At 36.2% G+C, this 16,794-nt stretch overlaps 1 long non-coding RNA gene across 1 annotated transcript; it reads right to left on the bottom strand.

Moving 5' to 3' along the window:
* Positions 1 to 5,427: 5,427 nt before the first annotated feature.
* On the bottom strand, positions 5,428 to 14,603 carry LOC113120286 (uncharacterized). Its single transcript, XR_003294575.1, has 3 exons — positions 14,396 to 14,603; positions 10,733 to 10,861; positions 5,428 to 5,506 (listed from the first exon to the last, which is right to left on the bottom strand). It is a non-coding gene; the product is annotated as an uncharacterized LOC113120286 (long non-coding RNA).
* Between the last annotated feature and the right edge of the window lie 2,191 nt (positions 14,604 to 16,794).

The following is a 16,794-nucleotide window of genomic DNA, read 5'->3' as shown; positions in this document are numbered from 1 at the left end:
GACGACCCCCCCTCCGCCATCAAATTAAATATGATGGGACCCGTGAACAATGTCTTATTAAAATCAACAATTGATCTCCTCTTTGTTCGTTCAGCTCGTTCAATTAAACAAACGTGTACATCAACCCGGCGAGGCTTTGAAGATGTTCTGAATGGCTGGAAGTCTTTGTGCGGGGCGTCAGTAATGACCCCCTCAGTTTCAGCGCGCCGTGTTTTCATACAGATTAAGAAACTCTGAGTGTGGTGCAGGAGATAATGCTGAGACGGATGACGGTGAACTGAGGTTGAGTTTGCTGTGTTTCTGACAGGTCAGGGGTTCTTTAAAATGCTCTCAAATGATGAAATGTTTGTGGGATCAATGCATTTGCTCTTTCAGTATTGTAACAGTGGGACAGGCATTACAGGAGGCATTCTGATGCTTGAAAAGCAGCAAATCATAATACACAACTCCACACAATACATCAAAGTCATGCAAACAAACAAAACATCGTTAGGATGAAACACAAGGCTAAATTAACAAAATAGAAAACATTAAAAATGTGCAAGGTGTGAATTTTTAAAAAAAAAATAAAATATTATAAAATCTAATGTGGTATACAGGGAGTTCTGGAAATGCCCTTTTAATGCTTTCAACCATTTTTAAGTTTTTTTTTTTTTGTATTTAATATTTTGTACATAATGAAGATTTCACTGAAAGAAAACATTGTGTATTGTTTTCTTGAATACAATACAGATTTTTTTTTACTCCCAGAAACCATAATTTTTACAGTAATAAAAGTTATATTTAAAGTAAATCTTTACATATCTTATATTTTGAATTTAAAAAAAATTCCGAAAGAATACCATTTAGAATAAAATATAGATTTTCACAATAAATTAAATTCAATTAACTTTAAACTTCGAAAAACCATACATTTTAAGGTGAAATAAAGGTGACACATTTTACACAACTAAATTTTTCATTTCATATTTTGTATATTTGAAAAAATATATATTTTAATGAAAGAGAACATATATTTTCTTGCCATAAATTAATACCTTTAATGTCCAGAATCCACATAATTTACAGTAAATTAAAGAGTCCATGTATTGTCTTGATGAATACAATATAAAAGTTTTACAATAAATTATAAAGTAATTCATACTTTTTACTTCCAGAAACCATACATTTTACAATAAATAAATAAATACTGTTAAAAGTGATATTTGTCTATGCTTTGTATATTTCCTGATGATTAAATTCTGAAATAATTCATATTCATAATTTATTTAGCAGTATTTTATATTAAAATCTTCTCCAGAAGTTGCTTGTGACGCCTCAAGTTATCAATGAAAATGCATGTTTCCAGTCACTGTCATTTTGAAAGCCTTATAAGTGAACCAGTTCTTTACCACAGTTGGAGATCAAGCTTTCTTTTATAAATCTAAACTGCAGCTATTAGATTTCAAACGGCTGTTCTCTGGCCAGTGATAAAAGAAGAACAGGCTGCTGCGATGTAAAGAAATGTCTGAAGAAGTGTCTGAAACGCTCCAGGAGGAGGAAACATGACCGAACAAACGTGAGTGCGGCCCGAACATCATTAGGACCTGTTGGTTCCCTCTAGAACATTCTCACACCTCTCACACTGTCGTCATGGAGATCTGGCCAAAACCGGCATTAATACACCTGAGAAACGACGAACATCACCCCAAAATGAGCTGATTTACAAGTGGCCTTCTGTTTGAATCAGATCAATGTGCAAAGAGATTTCTACAGCCAGCTGCATCATCAGTATAACCAGTACAGGATCAACACGATCACAATCTACTACATCCTTTCTGTCTCTGAGTGATAGTTTAGACTGTTTTTGTGAGTGAAAGGTCTTTTAGCATCGTTGTACAAACTAAAATATATACTGTATTTTATATTGTTAGCAATATTTCAAGATGAACACTTCCTGGACCAACTTAAGTACACTTGATTAACCATTTAGAAAGATAATGTAAATATAAAAAATGGTCATTCTTTGTGCATCTCTCAATCGTCATTGCATTATTTTATTCTGATCATAAAATGAAGCATTAAATCTTGTCTAAGTAGGAGAGATTGTTGAGAGATATAAAGTAAAAATGGATACTTATCTCATTTTATGTTAGTATCTACAATACTGTTGTACAAATCTCAGGGATTTGCATTACAGGCAGAATTTTGTCACTTTTTGCTCATATAAATATTAGCATTTGCACAGACTGTAGTTTTGCTCAGTTTGAGCCTCTGAAGAAAATGGAGCTCTTTTTTCTCCATAGTCTCGCTTTACCATATGAGCCGTAAAAACCTGATGTATCAAATATGATACTCGACAAATACATAAGCATATGGATTCTTTTTTTATGGATTTTTTTCTAAAGGTTCAATAAAACAAGTTTTTATTGCTCGTGAAATCTTCAACTGTAAAGTAAAGCTGTAAAGTCATCTTTGCCAGCCTGTGGTTGTGAATATAATTTCTACATTTGACATTTAGACACTTTTATCCAAAATAACTGGCACTGCATTCAAGATATACAGACAAGTGTTGCTAGTGGCATGAATTATTTTCAGTTTCTGTATCTACATCAGTAGATGGATTGAGACACCTGAAGAGAGTCATAAACAAATATATATATTCATGCACCATTAACAAACTAAACCTAAATCTGCCAAAACGAAAAATGGACACACAAAATAAATAAATACATAAAAAGGTTACAGGGTTATTATCATTAATTAACCCTAAACCCATAAACATTCCTTGAGTTTCATTACTTGAATTATAACATGATCTGCTTGAATAAAAATATTCAATAAAATATAAAAAAACATACTTATTTCAGCTTGTTAAAAGCAAATCAAAACTGAAAGAGTCATTTTTAAACTACGTAAAATCAAACAAATAAAATAAAACTATTAATGCACCATTAAAGGGGTCAAACGATGCAATTTTAAGTTTTCCTTTCTCGCTGGAGTATTGCAAACTGTTTGTACATATATAAGATCTGTAAAATTGCAAAGAGAGTCTCAAACCCAAAGAGATATTCTTTATAAAAGTTAAGACACGTCCACACCTTCCTAAAATGTCTCATTTAAACCCCCCCCCCCCCCACATATCTTTATCAATGTGGAAGAGTTGCACCATCCTAATGTATATACACAAAGAAAGGCGCTATAACTTTCACATCTACAAACAGAGTGAAAACACCTCCATTGGACCGTGATCTAGTACTCCACCCATAATGCTTTGCAATGCTCTTAGGATGAGCTACATTCCCCAGAGCTCCTGAGTGTTTGTGTGTTATGGCTGGAGAGTGATCTGTGATGAGCATTACTTGGGAATAAACCACTGCCGGCATCTGTGTTTGCATCCCACCGGGAGCCTGGATCCCAAGGCCCCTACGGAGGTCTGGGTTTTGGGTTAGACATGCACAGGGAGGTGGGGGAGGGGGGCAGACCCTCATCTGGGAATTAATGTGTGTCAGGAGCAGATTGTAAACACACTGGAGACACTTCCTAAAAGTGTGACACTTCAGTACTGTACTACTTTCCTAATTGGCCCTCACCGCAAAAATACTCATTGCTGTCGAGGTCTATGAGCCTATCAAATCAAACTGTAGAGTTTATGTAACATGTGTTTCTGTAGATCAACTTGTGGAGTACGCCGAGAGCAAACCCAAGATCATGGGCTCGTTCCCCAGAGGATGCACGCACTCATAAAGCACTCCAATGCACTAAAAAATGACTTTTGATAGGAACCTGTCAAATTCCTCAATGTAGCAGTGGAGGAGAGGTCAGAACAGGGTTAATCAAATTCATGCAATCAACAAAAAATAGTGTACGGTTTATTTTGTAAGTATTTGTGAAATTTATTAGCAATTTATGAGTGAAATTGTTTCTAAGAAATGGCAACTAATACATTGAATTAAACGTGAAATTTTGTTGAAAGACTGAAATAGTACTTTCTTGTAAAACATACTGCAATAATCTCTAATAATCTTAATTTCAATGACAAAAAGTAATTATTTGAAGAGTGTTTTCCTGAAGTTAATTTAGTTTAGTTTCAACCAGTGTAATTTTATTTATATACTATTATAGTACTTCTTAATATTTTTTATTTAATTTTTATATTTTCAGTTTTCATTTTTAGATTTAGTAATTTAGTTATGTGCTTTTTATTTTTTTCGATTTAGCTTAAATTTTTTTTAATTAAATTTTTTTTTTATTAATGAAAATTATTATGATGACGTACTGTATGTGCAATGTAATGTGCTCTTACTGACCTTTTAATTCTTTAATTCTTTAATTTTAATTTTTCAACAAAACACAATTATAAAATAACATATAGATAAAGAGAAAAAAAAAAATCTGAGATACTGGACACCTCAATGTCAATTACTGAAATAAATAGGATGCAATTAAAACAGCGAGAAAGAATAAAGTTATAGAAAACATGTCAGAATTGTGTGCGTTTGTGTGTCATTCTCACCTGGGACACCATGAGCAGAAGGCTCAGAGGGAATCACGGCTTTGGTTTGACTGTGTATCACTATTTTCCCCCTAAAAACATCATCAAACAGAGAAAAAGACAGAGAAAGCAACATGAACATACAATAAACTGCATAATAAAAATCACATATGCACATGGTTCCTAATTAAAGGAAAGTTGCATGTTAAAAACAAGTTAAACTTAGTTTATTAGCACACAAAAAGAGTTGTGAAAAAAAAGTCTTGTTTATCGTGATGAACTTATAATGGAAGTCCATGGGGCATTGCATTAATATACTGTAAATATTGCAATATACATACACTAACAGGTTCAGGTGATTTAAACACTCAAGTAACAACTTTGTATAGCAAAATCCATATAAGATACTTCTTTTAAACACTGTGCGCGTCTTGCCCCATAGACATCCATTGAAAGTGCATGTAAACACAATATTTGAGAGATGAATCACAATGATTAACTGTGTACATAAACAGACTACATTGATTCTGGAATATTCCTAAGAGGCAAGAAAACAACAATAACTCCCAGAACTGAAAATTAAAATAAAACACAGACAAAATATCTAGATGTGAATCCACAAATTGCCCATTTTTCAAACAAAAGTTCCCAGCCTTAACTTCTCCATTCATATTTGTTTATGTAGATTCAATAACACATATTTCCCCTGTAAAACCTCATGGCCTTATTAAATTTAAAATATTCCAAACAGCTCATTTTCCCTTTTTCTCCTTTGTGAGGGGCTCTGAAGAATAACTTTTTCACCTCTCTTCCTTAAAAAACCCCCCAAAATCATTCACAACTTCTTTCACTCTGTCTTTGTTATACTTTCATTAATATTTTCTTTATTTAGGGTCATCAATATGCGCATTTAAATATGGAGAGCTGTGGTAATGGCTCACATAATGGAGGGAAGTGAACAAAGGCGTCCCCAGCAGCGGGCCTGGAGTTCGGGGGGGCGAGGGTCCGGGAGAGGGAGGGATTCATCTCTGTCTGCGGGAACAAAGAAAACCTGTAGAGTGTGTAAAGAGGCTCTCTGCTGCCAGCGTGCAGGAATACATTACAGCCCGCAGTCATTCACACAGCTCCTGTCTGCCCATCCGTTTGGTTTTGTTGTGCACTTTACAAGCAACCGATGCAAGGTTTTCCTCAGGACAGGAAGGTGTTGTTTCTTTGTTTTGTTCTGTTTGCTTTTGTGTGGAAGCTACTGCATTTTTATATTGCAAAAACTAAATCATTGCACTGGACGAAATGCATGCTTTTTTTGTGTGCATGTTAAACAGTAGTTGTTAACGAGTGGGAAGCAGGTCCATTGTATTAGAGGCTTAATGCAAATAACAAGCATTTAACCATATACTCAATCATAATTAGAATAGCAAAATTAATACAAAGTTTATAAAGGGAGCTGCATTTTGGCTGCACAGGTTGCATGCCTGCATCATTCTCAAAAACAACTATATATGCATTTTATATACAGTTGTTTATAGCTTTTGAGAATTACTTATGCAAGCAACCAGTGCATGTTGGTATAGTCAATGAACTTGCACCATTTCTTTTTATTCATGCATAATCTACTCATAGAAGATTTTTGTCTTTCTTTATCATTTCTGAAGCCAAACCGGTTCAGAACCAACTTAAAAGAAGGATAAAGAGGAAAATTAAAACTCTGTATTTGGTGCAAGTTCACCTTCAAGCCTCATTCTCATGAGCCTATGAAAAAACCTTCAAATGTACACAACAACAAAAACAGTTAGAAGCCAATAATAAATCAATTAATGCATTTTACTTTCTATTCTTATTGTAAAGGCTTTTAGTGTGGAACGATAAGGAAATCTAAAACTGTCAAAAATCTTCTAAATGAAGTACCAGAAGAATTAGAAACTGTATTTTGGTGCAACTTCCCCTTCCTACACACATACACAGGTTGCATGCATGATTCTAAAAAGATAGGAAAAATGCTTATCATTCTAAAATATTATATATGAAGATTATAGAATATTCTATGTTAAGATTATAGAAGAAATTTAAAGCAATTTCATCTTCCAACCAACATGCACAGGTTGCATGCATGCTTGATTCTCAAAAGCCATGCACAGACTTACAAAAGTACACAACTAAAACAGCCAATAATAAACCAATCAATGCATTTTATAAAGACTCTTAATTTAGAGTGATAACAATTTTGATACTGTCTTGGCCCGCCACTTGATGTCCAACAAAAAACCTCCTGTCCTGAAGCCAAAGCGCTCGAGAGCACGAGACACAGAAGACAAAAATCTCTCGCTCTTTCTTCCGTCTCTCACGCACAGATGGTATTCCTCAGACTAGTGCTCTGGAAAGCCAGAGGGGTGGGGGTTAGGGTTCGCTCTGTGATTGTTGATATCAGTGAGGTCCCAGGCTGCTGTTCCACAGTCTATTTGCCTCTCATAACAAAGCCTTTTAGGGGCCAACACTAATCAGGCTTAGCTGGGAGCACTGCGCTTATCAGAGACCGTCAGACCGCTGGCGCTGCCAGCTTGTTCGCCACTGATAGCGACATCGGCAACTAAATTAAATCTAGATTCCAAAAAAAAAAAAAAAAAAACAGAGACAGAGAGAAACCCTTTTTCCAAATGATGAGAATAGCTTCCGCCTGAAGCCCCGCACCCGCTTCGACCCTCCCGCCGCTTTTTTCGAGATTTTGGGAATAATAAATCCTTCCCTGTTAAAAGAAAATGCATTATCGTAGCCTCTGGACTTCACCCTCATAAACATTCTGGCTTTTAATTCACGTTTGGCCTTTTCCTTGTGCCAGGGAAGTCCGTATCCAGAGCTGCTGTGATTAATTGCCCAATTGTTGATCGAAGATAGCACTCTTCCCTTTCAAGGACAAAAAGAGCGGGGTGGGGGGAAGCAGCGGGTTTTATTGTTGCTTAAGCGCGCGGTGAGTTTCTCGAGGTGCCTCGGCCAGGCTATTGAGACGATGAATGACTACTTCAGGGTCATTTAGGCTGGAGAGCTCTCGAGTGTGCGTACGGCTGAAACAGCAGGGAAATGAACTCCACATACACTTGTGCTGCTGAATAGGGCCTGAATGAAGCAGGAAATCGTTAAAAGGGCATTCATGTCGCTCGAGACGCTTCCCCTCGGCTGTGAAAAGGACTTAAAGGTGCTACAATCAGGATTTTTTTCACAGCCGAAAAGAATCACGGAGCGTTTGTTAAGCGTTTAATTGTCACGCAGGTGAGCAGCGTCAAGGTCTTAAAGGGGTAAATCGTCAGGGTTAATGCGTGACATTGTTCTGTGGTATTGATTGTGTTGGCTTGACACAGACATTTCAGCACAACACAACACAAAGCCATATTCCCAGAGCAGGGAATGTCTTTGTTTGGCCTCGGCGCACAGGGCACCTGCGATGGATTTGGCATCGCCATCTGTGTCACAGATTTTTTTCCCATACACACACACTGGGGAAACGTGTGCGTGTGACCTTTTGTCTTTTCAGGGAACGAGGCGTCTTCATTGTCCAGGCTATGTTCAGACATTCACGATAAAGCTGCAGGAAAGAAGAACGTATTGTGAGAAACAATTCTTCAAGTGCAACAAACATCCGAGTCTGATCAGATATAAAGCATTCACCTGTGAGTGCTCGATGTTTCAGAAATATTTAGCAGACAATTTCTCTACAAAACAATGGACGTAAATGAGTCCTTGATTACTTCATAAGCGATCACACCTTCGCCTGTTTGTTGGATAAAAAAATAGATAAAAAAAGTGCAAACTAGCATATCTAAAGACTAGGATATCAGAGAGATTTGAAGGAGCAGGACTCTTTTCACGATTAAATCAGCAAATCACTCAGAACATTACACCATGCAATGCCGTGCAATTATTCGAATTACAGTTTTTGTTTTTTGATTTCCACTTCCAACAAGTATGAAAAAACAATAATCGAGATAAAATGATTACTGTGCCCCTTTTCCAGCTGCATGCTTTTACTCCTCCATAAAAGCCCAAACTTAACGTGCATATCAGTATATAACGTGACTTTCGCAAAACGGGACATCATTTATTTATTACTCAATGCTCTTGATTGATGGACATGTGTAACTTGCATAAGTGACCCAGGTATTCTGCTGTGGTATTGACATTTGTGATGGTGCTGATGGCTTTTAAAACAATGTCATAGCAGCCTAGTTTACGGAGTTTTTCAGGGATCACAGGTTTGTTACACTGCTAAAAGCATATCTTGCATGCACTGTTAACGCGTCAGATGCTTCCAAAGACACAGAGACAACATAAAGATCTGCTACAACAACTCAACAGCGGCATAAAGCGCAGCTAGACGCCTTCAGTCAAAAACAAGGGAGACAATTGGCTGTTTTCCTCTGATTATTTCTAGCCGGTCTGCTGTCTTCTCTCCTCTCAACCTTTTAAGAGTCAACGTCTGTGCAGCCGAGCGAAGATGTCCTCTTAAGCCGCGGTTGAGCTCCAGTCAAGCGGCGTGTGAAGCTGAGATTGTCTGCTGGTGAATCGCTCTGCCTCACAGTCCATCTTTCAAACGCTTCGGCCTCCTCTAATCCTGCTTTTCACCTCCAGCTTCCTCTCGCACACAGATGCAAGCGCCAACGCAAACACAAACAAACACACACAGTCACAGATTATTCACAGAAATTGGGATGTTGTTGCTCATGCTTGTAAGAAAACTGTTTAAGAGAAAGGAAAAACTATTGCCCCTATCACATATATAGACTTTACTGGTAAATTACAGTTAAAGAGATCATGTGTGAAAAGGACCTTCTCAAAAAATACCGGTAAATTAGTTTCCGGCAATCTACCTGTATGAGAAGTTGTAACATTACCAGTAAATTACCGTTAATTCGCTCTATGTGAACGCAGAACGAGATTACCAGTATGAGGATGTACAAGTTCAGAATGCACTGACGTAAGACGTCTACTCTGGGCCAATCAGGAGCCATTGAAAGCAATGTATTTATGTGATTGTTTGACTCAAAAATGAAAACATCAACAAAACCTGAATGCGTATACGCCTCCATGTTTACAAACACAACACACAGCCATTTAGAGATCATTTCTGGTTAACAATGTCTCAGTTTACCGGTAATTTGAAACTGATATGTGAATGGCACTTTAACGGTAAAAAGATGGAAGGCTGTTGCCTGTGTGAACAGCATTTATGTATTTACCGGTGAAGTCATTTTGGTAATTTGACGACAATTTACTTATATTAAGGCTTTAAAGAGACACAAATCCCTATGAAAAAACTACCGTATTTTTCGGACTATAAGTCGCACCTGAGTATAAGTCGCATCAGTCCAAAAATAAGTCATGACGAGGAAAAAAACATATATAAGTCACACTGGACTATAAGTCGCAATTATTTAGAACCAAGAACCAAGAGAAAACATTAACGTCTACATCCACGAGAGGGCGCTCTGTGTTTTCAGTGTAGACTACAGGAGCACTGAGCAACATAGAGCGCCCTCTGGCGGCTGTAGACGGTAATGTTTTCTCTTGGTTCATTTCTCTCGGTTCATGTCAAATTAATTTTGATAAATAAGTCGCACCTGACTATAAGTCGCAGGACTTATAGTCCGGAAAATACGGTAAAACCAGCCCAAGTCTCCCAGCCTGACCAGCTAAGGAAGTGGCCAAAACCCCTCTAAAACCAGCATTTGACCAGGCTGGATGACCAGCTAAAACCAGCTTTTAGACAGCAGGAATAAGACAAAGCAGAGGTTTGATCAGGATATAATGAGCTGGACAACGAGTTTATCTGTAGGCCATCACATTTTTCCATCTGTTTGGACGTTGATTGCAATTGGCCGAGACCTTTGGCTTTGAGAGGTCACCGGTCCGGCGCTGACCTCGGGGGACATGAGCAGAGGTCACTGCTGCTCTCGGTGAAGGTGTTGCCGAAGGGAAGGTCATTAACTGTGGAGAGCGATGGCACTGGTATTGACCAGTGAAAGGCAAAATCTTAACAAGTCTCTCAGAGCTGGGGTTAGGACAGTCGCTAGAAAGTCCGGTCCAATTTGTAGCTTATTCTGGTCATTCTGACTCAAATATATTAATAAACAAATGCAGTCAGTAACACTGTAGTTCAGATGCACTGCACAGAAATCAACAGATGCCAAACACACAGAGTGCAAGAAAGACATCATTTTTTCCATAGTGTGAGTGTGAGCAGAGGAGCCTAATGAGTCAAAAACAAATTACCATACTGCCTTTGTGCTGAGATCTGAAGAGATGAGAACACCACACTGCTCTCGCTTTATTCCTCCGTCCCATCATCCCGTCAGGCCAGCACCTCTCCGGACAACAGGGTTCATCAGCACTTTCCAGCCCCTGGAGGAAAAGGACACATTTCAAACAAACAATCCCGAAACAAGCCAGTGTCATCAGCAGAAAAAAAGCACCAAAGAAATGAAGCCTATTCTGAATCCCACAGCGAGCTGGTTATCGTATATTACATGCAAAGTTCAATAAGCTCTGTTGCATAGCTTCAGCAAATTGGTGGCACTGGAGATATATTTTCTCTCGTCCCAGAGGCCCGGAGCGGCCGTGAGCGAGCAGGACGGCTGAGCTCACCACAGTTTCTGCCCATGTTAGCAGTGCTGAAGATTAGAAGCTCACACAGCATCACACCCAGAGGAGTCGATCACACACACAAACACACACCACCAAACCTGTCACGACCTCTGAAAGCTCTCACCGGCGCTGATATTACCACCATCACTCAGCATAATGAAGCGTGCTTACATAACTCTGGCTTTGACTATGGCTATGACAACAAATTGTTGTTCATTACTTTTTTGTGAGCTGATGTACCGTATAAATGCATCAACTAACAACACCAGGTATTTCAAGAGTGCAAACTGTGGTCATCTGGCCGGAGTGAGATCTTGATATTTAAACTGAATCAATTACTGCACCGAAAAACTAATTTTTTATTTGACACAAAACAAACTTTCTTTTTTATTTTATTTTTTATATTTTTTTCAATTGCAATCTGTTAACTGTCTTAAGTCACTTGAGGGGTACCAACAAAGTCAACGTAAAAATAAATAAATAAATAAAATAATAAAAATAGTAATTTCAGTTAAATAATTACATATTTAAAACCTACAATAATATATATTTTAATTAATTTATAAATAAAAAAATCCATTAATTGTGTGCCAAAAAAAAACTACATATAAAATCTAAACTGCATATAGTTTTTGCATGCAATTGCATGCTGTTAAATACCTAATATTACTTGAGTTGTACCTGCAAGTCATATTAATACAATACATTTTATTTAATAAATAATTATACATTTATATGATTATTTAGAATAACTGAAATAAACAAAAATTCAAATAAAATGTAGAATTTTACACTTTTCTATGAATTGTGTGCCAAAATAGTTTAATACATCAAATCTGAAATGCATAAAATTTCTTCCTGCTAATGTTTACTGTTAACTATCTAATATTACTTGAGGAGTATCAGAATCATACTCAGAAAAATATTTAAAATGTTTAATTTTAATTCATAAATAATTATGCTATTAATGCAAATAGTTTTGCATCCAATCACATGGTGTTCATATACATATAATTTCATTACAAATTATTATTTATAATTTTACAATTATATAAAAAATGTTTTATATATATATATTTATCTATATATCAAGCATGTTTTTTCATTGTGCATTTCATATAATATCAATCAACCTGCAGTGGGGTAACTTTGATTAAGTAAAAATAGCTACAAAAATATAAAAAGTAAAACAAAAAAACACATTAAAACATGATAACATAATAAAAAGCATGATTTTTAAGTGCATATTTTGCATTGTCTTGTTATATGCCGTGATATTTAATATGGTGGCTTAATACTCATGCTACATGCATGAGATCTGGCAACCTTGATTGTTTCCATACAGTTTCTCCACACACTTCGAAGCAGATGAAAGGCAAAAGGACACAAAAACCTTGCTGAGATCAAACCCTGAGGCCAACGCACAAGTTTACACTTCAGAGTTCATATTCAAAGTGGCGTCTTAAGCACTTATTAGTGATATATTTAGAACAGAGGTCACACCTCTTGACACTGTCAAGACGCAGAAGGTGCCAAATGGCTCCAGGTGCAAATCATGGTCCTAAGGACACCTTTCTGTTCACACCACGCGTGTGCAATCACACATTTAATCAGCCGACTTTGTTTATGTCCAGTAGAGGCTCTAGTAACGGCTAATAATACAGCATTCAGCCTGAATGGAAATGAAGAAAATGGATAGAGGCTCTAAACACTTCACTCTGATTGGACCACAAAGGTCACATGATGTGATGTCATGCTAGAGGTCAACAGCTTTGACCTAATCATCTGGAGCAAACTCTCATGATCTTCGGAAACTTATTTATGCACTTCTGCTGCTTTAAAGTCAACATGAAAATGTTCTGTGATGTAAGAGATCGATGTGAAATATTGCTAGTTTCAATGGCAATTCATTTAAAATGAAAATTTATGCTCATTATAATCTTTGAATTAAAAAAATGACATTACTGGCTTTCAAATACAACGTTAGCTGACTATATTTAGCCCTTTTATCCTCAGTCAAATAAAGTTCTTTCATTTAATTGAAGATATTGGCACTGATATTGATTATATCAGATAAGTAAACAAGACAATTATCGTTTGATCTCAGTACTTCTGTTTGAAACTGGGTCTCCAACCAGACAAACTGGACAGGAGGTAATTGTATCCATGAGGAATTGACTGAATTGCTAATAAAAAAGTAAAATAAAAAAATAAAAAATAATGGTTTGATGACATTCACATAATTTTTTTTAGAATGTATTTAAAAAAACCTGTAAAATAGTGAAATATTATTACCATTGAAAACAACTGTTTTCTATTTTAATATATTTTAGAATAGAATTTATTCCTGTAATCATTAGCTGAATTTTTTAGCATCATTACTCTAGTTTTCATTGTCACGTGATCCTTCAGAAATCATTCAAACCTGCTGATTTGAAATGTTTTCCATCATTATCAATGTTAAAAACAGTTCTGCCGCCTCATTTTTTATGGAAATTTATAAAAAAGCTCAAATGACCAGCATTTATTTGAAATACAAACCTTTTGTAACATCATTAATGTCTTTACTGTCCTTGCATCCTTGCTGAATAAAGTAATTCCTTACGAAACAAATCCAAACTTTTGAAGTGCAGTGCATGATGAACCTGTACATTAAGTACTTTACTCTCCAAAGACTCATATAAGTGACTCAAAAGTCCTATACAGCAAAAACAGCTCTTGATATCTGAGTCTAAAGCAGTAAAGTGTGCCGAAGAACCTTTAAGAGAGCGCGTGAAACACTCTCCTCTCTCTCTGTGTTTGTGTGTGTGTGTAAAAGCCTCTGTGCTCGCTGCGTTTGTTCGCCGCAGGCCGTGGGCCGAGGTGTGATAGCGGATCGGTTAACATCCATATTTTACACGCCAGCTTCCCAGCCACCTATTTTCCCCTCAAAGCTCCAGCCTTCCCCAGCGGTCAGACATAACGTCTCACAGTTAAGAGTTAAGTTAACAAACACATCTGAGCGCTGTAAAGCTGGCGTATTAAGAGTGCGGTGTGAGGCCTACGGGGAAATGCAAGCCGTTTCCTGGTGTTCATTAGTGGGATGAAGCCTCGGATGCTGCCAGGGAGAGAAGCATCGCTCACCTGCATACTGCAGAGAGGGAATAATTGCCTGATTGCAGGTTATTACTTGGCTGGTGAGAAACCCACCGAGGCTGTTCTGTCTCTCCACCATCCAGCCTCATAATTCTTAGCCATCCACGCAGTCTTTCCTTCCCAGCTTTAATTCATAAACGTCCGCTGACTCGGTACCTGAGGCCCGTAGAGCTGCTATACGAGCTGGCATCTCCTCTCCCGACGCGCGTTGATTAAACCAGATACATCTGAGTTCTTCTGCGGATCTGATGAAGCTTCCTTCAGCAATGCAGATCTACAGACTTGCCCTTCAGACCTGCAGATCTGGTTTCTGTTGTGACACATCCAGAAGCAACAGTTGGCAATGAGTCTGATATCAGAATAGCTCTCTGGTTATGATATTTAGTTTAGTATGAGGAGACTTTGCACCTTCAACCATCACAACAAACACAGAAAGAACATTTCCCAAACACTAATGTATGGTTTTTGTAGGTTGTTCTTAAGACAGCCAAATCTAATACCAGTTTATTAATAACATTTTCAAAGACCGTTTAATATAAGTCAAGATATTCCCTCTAGTATTTCTGCTTTAGGTCTGCTATAGACACAGCTGCTTGATTTTCATCTGATTTTATAAACAGACTATGGGAAACAAAAACATTAGGTTTTGAGGAATTACATTTTTTTTTATAGAAATAAATTAAACTGAATTAGAAAATCTGCAACAATCAAGAAACATTAGCAGAGTCTTATAAATCAGTTCCCAAAAAATACAAAGTGGTTAAGATAACTAAAACAAGTTTTATTTTAGTATCATTGAGATACTATTATAGTTTTCATTAATATTTATATTCATATTTATGTTAATATTTCCATTTAATATTTTGTTAATGTTTTATCAATTATGCTGTTTTTGTCTTTTTTTTCAATGTTTATAAAGTTTTGATATATTTTTATTTACTTTATTTTTTTATTTTATTACATCAAGATAAACTAATAAAAAATTGAGAAATGTATTTAATTTAATTTTAAAGCTTTTTATTTAGGAACAACATTTTTTTTTAATGTTTTAGTTTTAGTTCATTATAATGACCCTGACTAAAGCTAAAACCCTAAACTTGAAACATAATTCATACAATACAAAAACATAACAAAAATATTTAAAAAGACTACATTTATCACTTTCATTTAGCTTAACTTGATGTAAGGAAATAACTTAAAAAATAAATAAAATAAATAAATAAAAAAAACACAAAACTACTAACATTTAAGAAAAATGAAAACAGAAAACTGGAAACTAACCCAAATTATTCATAAAACCTATAATATCTCAGCAATACTAAAATAAGACCCATATATGTGTCCATGGACCACAAAACCAGTCATACGGGTCAATTTTTCAAAACTGAGATTTTATACATCTTCTGAAAGATGAGAAAATAAGATTTCCATTGATGTATGGTAGCTATTTGAAAATCTGGAATCTGAGGGTGCACAAAAATCGAAATATTGAAAAAAATCATCTTTACATTTGTCCAAATGAAGTTCTTAGCAATGCATTTTACTAATCAAAAATTTAGTTTTGATATATTTACGGTAGGAAATTTACAAAATATATGCATGGAACATGATCTTTACTTAATATCCTAATGATTTTTGGCATAAAAGAAAAATCTTGATTTTGACCCATATAGTGTATTTTTTGCTATTGCTACTAATATACCCCATCGAGGGGCACTGTCTTCGCAATACTGTAATGTTCTGTGTTTGCGGTGTGGATCATGCATGCTATAACTGCTAATCCACGACTTTGCTAATTTGATTCAACCTGACGGAGGTCTGCAGGAGAAGAGCGTGAAGATGATCTGAGCTGGAATAGAGAGAGTATGAATGACATTGTGAGGGTCCTTCATGCACACTAATCCCACTATCTGAACTGAAGATCTTAAAAGCTACGTACAGAGAGTCTACATTAACACAACACGCATAATAGAGCAGCTTGAGTTTGTCCTTCGCAAAGACACAAATGTAATGAGTCAGCATCATTTACCAGTTTAATCTGAAATATCTCAGCCTCTCAATGGAAATATCTGAAGATGGACTCACCTGGAGTGATGACTTTGTGACTGTGTAATCGTGTGGAAATCACGTCTGCAGCTTTGATGTGGAGGCTTTCGAGAGCTGACAGCCAGACACACACACACACATCAAACTTCTGCTTCTGGGCTCAGACAGATGAACATCACATTCAGCTCAGCGTTCAGACACTGACTTTTGTCTTTTAAAAGAATAAGTCCTTCATTCTAGGCAGTATTTCATTATTTTATAAAACTTAATTTCTACTTGAACTAGCAATGAAAAATATTTCTTAAACACATGAGATTTTTAGTTAAAATTAATTGCAACATTTACACATACATTATTAAAATCAAATGTTGTGATAAGTGTGGGCTTGGTATTTACATATGCAAAATTGTATATGAAAAAAGTCAAATATTTTTATTTAATTTAGATTTTTTTTTTATTAATATATTTTGAGTTAAAACCTCATTAAATCTTTAATCACCTTAGTCAAT

This window comes from Carassius auratus, chromosome 19 (assembly GCF_003368295.1).
Source record: "Carassius auratus strain Wakin chromosome 19, ASM336829v1, whole genome shotgun sequence".
Classification (NCBI taxonomy): Eukaryota; Metazoa; Chordata; class Actinopteri; order Cypriniformes; family Cyprinidae; genus Carassius; species Carassius auratus.
The sequence above is the reverse complement of the archived record's forward strand: the minus strand, read 5'-3'. Positions and strand labels throughout refer to the sequence as shown.